Genomic DNA, 11,264 nt, shown 5'->3' on the forward strand with positions numbered 1-11,264 from the left:
TGCATGAAAAAACTCTGGGTAGGCACTGTCTTGGGCTCAGACGCCCTTGACCGCAAAGCAGGGATTCTCATTTTGATCCACAAAAACCTCCCCTGTGACATTATCTCAATCAATTCTGATAAGCAGGGACGTTTTCTTTCAGCACATATCCACCTAGGGAACAGAGACCTAGTGCTCTCTGATATCTATGCCCCCAACACCCCTGGAAAATCCTTTTTCAGCGACCTCTCCACTTACCCCACACATAGTAGGGGGGGACTTTAACACTATTCTCCACCCGAATGAAGACAGAGCCTCACCCAAACGATCTCAAAAACCTCCCAAACCCACTGACCCCATGCTTCTCACATCCACTATGGACTCTCTTTATTTCAGAGACATTTGGCGACTTCTGCACCCGGTAGACAGGGACTTTACTTTTTACTTCAACCCACACAACGTGTTCACCAGAATCGATTACCTCTTCTGTACTGACAACCTCGTCACAAAAATCTCTGGAGCAGATATCCATGACATCTCAGACCACACTCCCGTCTCAGTTTCGATTGATGACCCTGACCTACACCCCAACTCCAGAATATGGCGTTTCCCATCCTATCTCCATAACAATGCCGATTTCCAACACTTCATAGAGGAGGCTTGGACAGAATTTTCCACGGCAAATTCGCCACACACTAACCATCCAAACCTTTTTGGGAAGCTGGAAAGGCCTTCCTCAGAGGCCAGATCATTTCCTATGCTGCTTCCTTCAAAAGAAAGACCTTGGCAAACTTCAAGACAGCTAGTACCAGACTCTGTCTGGCACAACACAACCCTATACACCATAGACTCCCCCACATACAGAAACGAGTGGCATGCGGAAAAAAACGCTTTTGACTCCTTAGCTGACACCCTTGAACGGATAAAAAGGGCCCATATGGATGCCACACTCCACAAATTTGGAAACAAAGCCGGTAAGCTGCTTGCAAGACTCTGCAAAGGCCCTTTCTGACCAACCCACATAACTTCCCTTAGGGACACCTCAGGCACCATCAGATCTACTCCACAAGACATAAACAAAGTAATGCTACAATATTATTCGTCATTACATGCACCGGACTCCATTGACAAAGAGGTCGCACAAGATTTCCTCGACAAAATTTCCATCCCCTCGATCACTCCCTCCCAGCTCGGGACCCTGGATGCCCCTATCTCTCTATTTGAAATATCCAAAACTATTCATAGCCTAGCTCCCTCCAAGGCCCCAGGCCCCTGACGGGTTCACGGGCGAATTCTACAAAACCCTCCAAAACATAGCTGAACCCTCTCTCCTCAAGGTTTACAACAGTATATGGTCCAGCGGCCCTTATTTACCTACAGGAAATCAGGCCATCATCAAACTGCTCTCGAAGAAGTGCAAAGATCCCCAGGAACCAGGTTCCTACCACCCCATATCACTCTTAAATCTAGACGTCAAAATTTTATCCAAGATTATAGCCTCCAGACTAGCCACCATCATCCCTTCTCTGATACACCCTGCCCAGTCAGGTTTTGTGAAAGTGACAACAGCCACTTTAAACATCTGTAAGGTAATGATGGTCCTAGAACATGCCAAATGTAATCTGGGAGGTGACCATGCCATCATCACCTTGGAAGCGGAAAAAGCCTTCGACAATGTCAGTTTCAAATGACTCTCACTAGTCTTGTCTAAAATGGGGCTCATAGGTCCATTCAATCATCTCATAAACGCCATGTACGCTTCTCCCGTGGCAAGATTAGTGGCAGCTGGTCTTCTATCTGATGAGTTCCGCCTCCACAAGGGCACAAGGCAAGGCTGCCCCCTATAAAAAACAAAAAGTGTAGCGCTAAATGAGAATACACCTTAAATATACAATTTATGATGAATAGGTATCAGGTGGACTACTGATTGAAATCCATAAATGATGGGGACCTAAATGGTCACCACCTGTAAAGATGTGCAGAATGCCGTCACCAACATATAACTCTGTATAAACTAATATAAGAAACAATATGCAGCTGGTTACTATTTAGTCCACCATATGTATATAATGGATCTGGTTGGTTGGCAAATACAGGACAAATTCGATACACCACACCACAGTGTCTTCACGAAAACGTGTGATTCCCACAGCCAGTGAAGGTGGAAGCTTACCGGAGGGTTTGGACCCAAATCAGCATATACTGTAAGGGTCAAACCAGCTTGTATTGCACACCAGCAATGGGGGGAAGACCTCGGCAACCTGGAGGTGAAGGGATCCCAGGGTACTTCATGGAAGTGTCTTCTCCACATATAACGTAAATTATCCCATCCAATGGCCCATAAGGAAAAAAAGGGGCCACATAGTGTGATTCCGTAAACAAAGTATTTTTAATAAAAAAGAAATACACTTACATTTGTGAAGATAAAAAAGTGCTTGTACATAAAATGAAGGCGGCAGTGGAGTCCTCCCGACGCGTTTCGTCTAACAAGACTTCGACCCCTAGACGAAGTCTTGTTAGACGAAACGCGTCGGAAGGACTCCACTGCCGCCTTCATTTTATGTACAAGCGCTTTTTTTATCTTCACAAATGTAAGTGTATTTCTACATGGTATTTATTTCATATGTCATCTGAAAAAGTATTATCTTTGTTACTACCTCCTGTATTGAATTATCTTTCAATAAAATCTATTGAAAAAAAAAGATCAGCAACATTCTCTGTGAGATCTAAATGGAGGACTTCAGCTGCTGAGACAAAATATAAGCGAGTAACACATTCCCAAACCAAATCCCATAGGGATAGAGTCCAACATCAACTTAAGGGGTGTTAAAATATAAGAAAACATTCAGGCAAAAGTTTTCTAGTTTCTTACTCTACTTTTTCCGCTATATTGTAGACAGTAGGGGGTGTAAAAATAAAACCTCAAAACTTCTAGTAAGGACTCCCCTTTAAAAATTATTTCCTCTGTTACTCTCTGTAGATTATGCACTATGTACTTACAAACTACTTCTGATAACACTTTTTACTCTGGCCTTTGCAGTAGCATTTGCCACTAGACATCCAGAAAACATGTCCATACAGACAAAATGCATACTCCTAAGATCCTGACTTGGGCATCTGGATATATCTTTTTTGTAATCTCTGTAAGGGATGTTCAGCTTCTGGTAACACCTTTGGTAACAGGTAAAACAAGAATTGGTATGTTATAAAAACAACTGTGGAGAACCCTGGCTCTATCCCATGCTCATTTACTAAGGCAGCCATAACTGCTTGTGGCTGATGACACGGTCCATGTGTCAAGCTGGAGGAAAAAGAGTGGCTGGCAGACATAAATGATCACCTTTTCCAAAGTCCTGTTTCATAAGAAGTTGCCCCCTGTGGACCACTTGTTCTTCTCCTTCTGGGGTCCTTAAAGTTGAATTATTAATCCCAGCTATACTGGGCCAGAACTAGGGTGGAATCTGTGAGTTGCACAGACCCAGCAAGTGTCCGAGGCTGTAATGCAGCATCCTTAGTCGTCTGGTCTGCTTCCATGTGTGAGTTTTAAAGTTAGTATGGCTACCTCAGCAAGAACCTGGAAGGCTGAACACAGCCAATCAAATTAACTTAGCATGCTTGATTGGTTTACCTGCCGAAGTAAAAACAAACTTCTGGCCCTTCAAATGGAACCAAAAGCTCTCTATATATCGACTATATAAATATATACTCTTTTTTTTAGCTCACAGGCTTTGCTAAAACATGGAGCTCTGCTTCTGGAGCTAGGGGAAAAGGATCCAATGACTCTAAATACAGAGTATCCTTCTGGGTGATAAACTGCATACTCAGTATAAAACCGGGAATAACTGTACAAAAGATTAAATATCTGGGTCTTCAGGGAGTGTGTCCTGCACTGGGCTCACAGCAGCTGATTCCTACATCATCAATTTAACACATGCGTTTTTCCTTTGTTTCCAGCCTCCTCCAATAGAGGCAATAAGGTGGCTGGATTCAAATGTACGCATTTTTTATTGTTAGATTTGTACATAAACAAAACAAATTCATATTTCGAACCTTTCATTAGACAAACATTTAGTTAGCTGTATATTTGCTGCGCAGAATGTGGGACCATTAACCACTAGGCGTCCACGCTATAGCTGAAAGGCGGCTACAGCGCAGTCTCCAATTGCCAGGAGGGTGTCCCTGGATGAGGGAGAGCGAATGGCTGCAGCGTCAGTGTAAGAAAAAAAAGGGATAATAAAGTGCCCACAGTACCTGTCAGTGCCATCTGTCCCCAGTGCCACCTGTCCCCAGTGTCATGTATAAGTGCCATCTGTCCCCAGTGCCACGTATAAGTGCCATCTGTCATCAGTGCGACATATTAGTGCCATCTGTCATCAGTGTCACGTATCATCAGTGCCACGTATCAATGTCATCTGTCATCAGTGCCACCTGTCAGTGTCACGTGCCAACTGTTATCAGTGTCACGTATTAGTACCATGTGTCATTAGTGCCATCTTTCATCAGTGTCACGTGTCATCAGTGCCACGTATTAGTGCCATCTGTCATCAGTGCCACGTCAGTGTCACGTGTCATTGTCCTGGTGCTTCAAAAGTGTAATAGGTAGTCAACAAGATAGATGTGTAATTTATGCTCCTAGAACACGTGACGGTGCTCCCTGCATGTTTGGCCTCTCTATGTGGCCAGGCTGTGAAAAAAGTCACACACATGTTGTATCGTAATACTCAGGAGGAGTAGCAGAATGTATTTTGGGGTGTCATTTGTGGTGTACACATGCCATGTGAGAGAAATAAACTATTACAATGACAATTTTGTGGGAAAAAAAATCTTCATTTTGCAAAGAATTGTGGGAAAAAATGACAACATCAAAAACCTCACCATGCATCTTACTAAATACCTTGGCATGTCTACTTTCAAAAAAGGGGTAATTTGTACTTTCCGGGCTTGTTCGGGTCGCAAGAAATGAGATAGGCCACCAGTACATCAGGTGTGATCAATTTTTTATGATTTGCACCACAGCTTGTAGACTCTCTAACTTTCACAAAGACCCAATAACATCCACTAATTTGGGTTATTTTTACCAAAGATATGTAGCAGTATAAATTGTGGCCAAAATTTATGAAGAAAAATCAATAATTTGCTAAATTTTATCAAAGAAACTAAGAAAAATGCGTTTTTTTTTTAAAATTTCGGTCTTTTTTCATTTATAGTGCAAAAAAATGAAAAACCCAGTGGTGATCAAATACCACCAAAAGAAAGCTCTATTTGTATGAAAAAAAGGACAAAAAATTAATTTGGGTACAGTAATACATGACTGATGAATTGTCATTCAAAGTGTGAGAGCACTGAAAGCTGAAAATTGGTCTGGTCACGAGGGGGGTTTAAGTGCCCAGTTGTCAAGTGGTTAAAAATAAATATTTGATCAAAATAATGTCTGTAACTTTGTCTAATAGCTCCTTTGCATAAAGCTACAGCGCTGATCTATTGGGGTGAAGCCTTCATTACTGGGTCCAGCTTGCATAAATATATTACAATGGCTTGTTTTCTAACATGCTGTTTGTGTAAGAACTCCAGTTTCATGTTTCAAAAAGACAACTTTTTCCTGGCAATATTATAATAAATGATAACAATACCCTGCGGTCATGCAGAGATGTCCATAAATCCAAAATATTCTTCTGCTTATGCCACTGCACTTACAAGGAAAAGGGGCACATCATTTCACAATCCACACATTCTGCTTTGGATTTCAAAAATAAAAATAAATAAAAACCAAAAGGACCAACAAACTGTATATGATGGACCAGAAAGCTCTCTGCCACATCAAAAACTATACAATTGGCTGCAGGTGGCATCTATCCTAACAGGGTGTGTGGACTTGATGTGATGGGTCTGTTATATTTAAATTGTATTTATTATTACTCTCACATCATGGACTGCACATCCAGTTATTATCAGACCTTTAGACTTCATTTTTGTAGAAAAACTTCTTATGTATCCCATCCATCTTGGCTTTGTTAAATATTATGGCAGTTGTATTCCAAATAACAACCTCATTGTAATCTTTTTTTTTCTCACTCAATAAATGTAAAACTACAAAATTGTTATAGAAATCTAAATTAATCCCATTTTTACAAATTTCCCCAATAACCCGGATTTAATTTCCAACCAAAGGTTGTCTAAACCAGTTACAATATATCTATATTATTAATAAAATTGTTAAACTCATATTAGAAATTAATACTTAAATTATCATTTCAATATCACACCCTAATTCTAATATATATCCACAGATACATTTCCTTAAAGGGGGACATATTACTTAATTTTACTTCATTTCCCTTTTTTAAATGCACTGTTTCCACTATCAAAGGATATTCAATTTGTGTAATACCCGGTTAAATGTAACCTTCATTTTACCATTTTGGAAAACAGATTCAAAAATAATTCTGATCACATTGATTATCATTAGATTCATTAACCCGGCACATTTTTTTATAAATGTTTTGTCTAAAAAACAGAAATTGGCATGGTGTCCTTTCAGCTTATCACCAACCTCTCATCCCAGCCACATTCTTTCAGGAGAGCGCAAAGGAGGGGCTCACATCTGCATACATGACACACACAAGAGATAGAACTAAAGGTTCCAGCATTCACATATATACACGAATATCATTTTTCCCATTTGTACACAACAGATGCATATCATTCTCACTTTCTTTTAACTCTTTAATATTTTCCTGCTTAAATTCTGCTTTTCTTATTTTGTTCAGATATCCTTTGCATCCCATGTATTGTAATACCATACTTCACATACTGTACCTTCTATGATCAGACGGGCAGCCAGAGTGCTCATCCCATCTTCCCTCTCTGACAACATATAAAGTATTCTGTTTTAACTCTCATTTCTCTGTTTCTTATCTTTACTATTTGTAGCGCCTGACCCCAAATTCATCCCACAACTTAACATCAAAATGTCCCTTTCTGTCTAGTGTTAATTGTCACCCTTGATCCATCCTGCTCACATAGATAGCTGTTTCTCTAGCTGTTTACTCTGCATGATTCTTAGTCCCTGTGGACTTTGGTGGTAACCCAGTTACCCATTGTGGATCCCTGTCCACTTTAACCATTAATATAGGGGCTCAGTATAGGCGGAACCGCACCTCCGGTTCATATATAGCGCTCCTCTTGCGCTGGGCATTTTTGAGGGTCTCTTACACTTCATTCCCTTACTTAATTTAATGCCCATAATGACTGGCCAGTCTTCTCTGCGTGTGCCTATACCCTCTTGCCTCTAAACTACTTTATCTAGTAGATGTACTACATATACCTATGAACAGCACTATTCTTCCCTTTCTTATCTATAACACTCCGATGGACAATAGACAGTGACAACATAACATATAACCACCAATCAATACAGTTCGATTAAGGGGAGTAAAATAGGTACCCTTTTTTCCCGAAAATGCCTTATCGATCAAGGAAATCTGATAACTCAAATGTAAGCAAAAGGCTTACCTCAGCTGGCTGATTATCAGAAATTCCCGGATCATCTCAAGCTCCTCGTTTTGGAGTCTCAGGGTCACCTGCAAAACCCCTCCTGGCTGGCTCGCCACCTGAGCTGGACATTTTGTAGATAGGCAACTCCTATCCTCATACTGATTAGTGGTTCCAAATTAAAAATAACTACTGCAGTGGGGTACCGACACAAAAGATACGCTCAGCATCTTTCCAAATAACTGTTCTGCTTTATTATTACGCAGTTGAAGGTTTTTATACACATGATTACATAGGTATCACATTAATATTACAATTGGACGTTTATGGTAACAAGGGGCGTTGCATAGGCAGGCTAATTCTAATCAGGACTCGAAAGAATGCAAACATGTACTGAAAACATTATTAGTGCCATGTGCACAGTGAGGGCAGTGTGCAATACATATAAAATAGAATACAATTATATACATAACTTACAAATTTCCATTACACATGACACCGGGGAGGGAAAATGTCCATATTGGGCCCAATTAGCCATTTTCATTTAGGGGTGTACTCACTTTTGTTGCCAGCGGTTTAGACATTAATGGCTGTGTGTTGAGTTATTTTGAGGGGACAGCAAATTTACACTGTTATACAAGCTGTACACTCACTCCTTTACATTGTAGCAAAGTGACATTTCTTCAATGACGTCACATGAAAAGATAATAAAATATTTACAAAAATGTGAGGAGTGTACTCATTTTTGTGAGATACTGTATATGACATTATAAAACTCTTACTATGCTGATCCAACAAGCACTGGATTTGTCTGGAGCAAGTACCCAGATCCAGCACACACCTATAGTCTGTGACTGTCACCAGTCAGCTTAGATCACAGATTTAATTAAATGTCCAGTTTAAATGTATTTATCCTATGATGTCTTGGAAAAATGTGTGTTTTTTTTTTTTTTTTTTTTTTTTTTTTGTTACAAGTATTGTTGTTTTAGACACCTCAAACAGATTCTTGGAATCTGTTACAGGTAGAGTAAGAAAGATTCTAACATTTTCAAGTTATTGTTTTTAGGTTTCTTGGGGAATTTTAAACCATTGTCATGTCTGTTACAATTCAAATATTACACCTATAGTGTTAGTGATTTCTGCAAGTCTTGTCTCATAGGGAGATGGCACTATCATTGATGGCATGGCTGAATATTATGCTGAAATATACTATTGCAGTGGGCAGAGTGTGGCTTCCTGTGCCATTATCTGGGTGTTGACTCTACTTCTTGCGGAGAATTCACTATGGAAGAATGAAGAATCTTTCTTTCAATGCAACACTCAACATCCTGGTTGCACAACATTATGCATGAATCAGGTGAATCCAATTACACATCCACAGTAATGGTTCTGTCAGATCTTACTGGTCACTGCTCAAACTTGGCCGTGAATTTTCTCTTTCCTTACCCATCCTGGGCTGGAAGCATCTACTGGAGAAAACTGGCTTTCCAAGGAATCCAAGGAATCATCTCCAGGAATATTTCCAGCTCAACAAAATCTTCAAAAATGTTTTCACCTTCCAAGAAATATTTTATTATGAGCCTATTGTTTGGTTCTAGAAATCTGCTTCTTGGTAGGACAATGGTATGGTATGGTATGGTATAGGCTTTATGCTTTCAAGTCCATACACATGTGACAATCAAGCAGGCTTCAGAGTTGACTATTTTTACCCAGATGCCCCAAAAAAATATCTTCATCATTATCATGACATCACTGACTTGTGTGTACATCCTACTACCGCATTCCATATTAGCCACATGAGCACATGTATTTCAGAATCATAATCAGTATTCTTAAAATTGGGGGAAGGATGATCATGAGAAAAGTGAGGGATCAGTCCAGAACTACATGGGAAGAGCCTGTGAAGGATCTCTAGGCATTTGGGAACACAGTCACCAAACAAACCATTGGTAACACAATACGCCACCATGGATTGAAATCTTGCTGTACCTGCAAGTTCTCCCTCCTCAAGAAGGCACATGTACAGGCCATCTAAATGATTCAGAGAAGGTTTGGAAGACAGTGCTGTGGGACCAAAATTGAGCTCTTTGGCATGAACTCAACTCCCTGTGTTTGGAGGAACAAAAATGCTTACTATGGCCCTAAGAACACCATCCCTACAGTCAAGCATGGAGTTGGAAACATTATGCTTTGGGGCTGTTTCTCTGCTGAAGGTACAGGCTGACTTTGCCACATTGAGGGACCAATGGGTGGGACCATGTATTGTAAAATCTTGGATGAGAACCTTCTTCCCTCAGCCAGAACACTGAAGATGGGCCGTGGATGGGTCTTCCAGCAAGGTAATGACCCACACAGCCTCCCACCCCAAACCACTCCCCCCTTACATGATCACAGTGTTCTTCTCCTTGCTGGCTACTGGTCAAATTTGAAATCAGCATGGCTGTGCATAGCTCCACCCACAAAGACGCGTCGTTCATTCACAGGTATCTGACATTGTGAGGGACTGTAGTTATCAATTGAGCACAAGCGCAACGACCTCCTCCGTGCAGTGGAACGGACTTGAGCTGGAAGAAGCTTCTGCAGGAGCCTGAGCATTGCAGTGCTTTGCAGGCTCAAATGCACAAAAAGATAAATGCTCATTTTTTTCTTTTTACAAAATGGGTGCATTTATTATATTTTTGCAAAAGGTGGAATTCTCCTTTAACATAATACTACAGAGGATGAAGAGTGGAGTGCAATTAAAGATATAAAGAATGAGTTAAACTTGTGCAAGATAAATATCAAATGCTGTACGCCACTGCATTTTTTCATACTAATCGGATACTGTACTAACATTTTCTATTCAATATCTGTTATGCAGGCAGCATACCAAAATCAATGGTGATGAGTCCTGCTATAAAATTATTAAACTGTAATACCAATGGTGAGCACTGGATGCCACTCAATGATCACTTTATACGTGCAAATACATGAAAGTGTTATTATATTGATAAATACAATTAATCATAATACAATGTTTATTTTTATTGTGTCCCAGGTATTATCCATTTATGCTTCTTACTGATTTGAGTTTACTGAGGCATCCTTTAACAAACCAACTGCACATACAGTATATACAGTATAGTACCTGTCAAAGTAACTGCAATACCACTTGTTAACACTAGATGTCACTCAATACCCTCTCTAAGTGTTTAGATAACTGCACATCCAGGATTCTTGAAATTCTTGTCAGTACTGAGGACTTTTCTACTCATGCTCATGTGATTCATTCGTTAACAGGGTTGGATTTTCACGGCTTGGTTTTTCTGGCCTTTTCGCCTGTGTTGACGAGTTTTAGTCTTGGGTCAATCACATCAGGTTGACATCAGTTTGAGATGCTTCTGAGATCATTCAGAGTTCATTGAGAGGTACATTTGACCGCCACAAAAATGTATACAATTCCACGCTTAGTGCAATAAAATATCAACAGGGAAGTCACTCGCAAAATATCCTGATATTTGATATAAAACAAATATTATTCCCTGAATATGCTGTGCTACCACTTTAAATAAATTGTGAATAAATAGAATAATTCGACCTAATATATAATAACATACAAACAAAAATAAAGTGAAACAAGTGAATAATGAAATAGTTGTTGTGCAACCTATAAAAGTCAAAAGAGCTACTAAACTCAGATCCTGCATTCACTATATCTGGTCTCCCACAGTACACAGAACATGGAAATGCAATAGTTTTCATAAATATAAATAATGATAAATACCTTTTTTCATCAGCTGTATATAGCAGTTAGA

The 11,264-nt window shown here is 39.9% G+C and overlaps 1 pseudogene; it reads left to right on the plus strand.

The window, feature by feature from the left end:
* Positions 1 to 8,633: 8,633 nt before the first annotated feature.
* Positions 8,634 to 10,832, plus strand: LOC141127117 (gap junction alpha-2 protein-like; annotated as a pseudogene).
* Positions 10,833 to 11,264: the final 432 nt, after the last annotated feature.

Source organism: Aquarana catesbeiana, linkage group LG02 (assembly GCF_042186555.1).
Source record: "Aquarana catesbeiana isolate 2022-GZ linkage group LG02, ASM4218655v1, whole genome shotgun sequence".
Classification (NCBI taxonomy): Eukaryota; Metazoa; Chordata; class Amphibia; order Anura; family Ranidae; genus Aquarana; species Aquarana catesbeiana.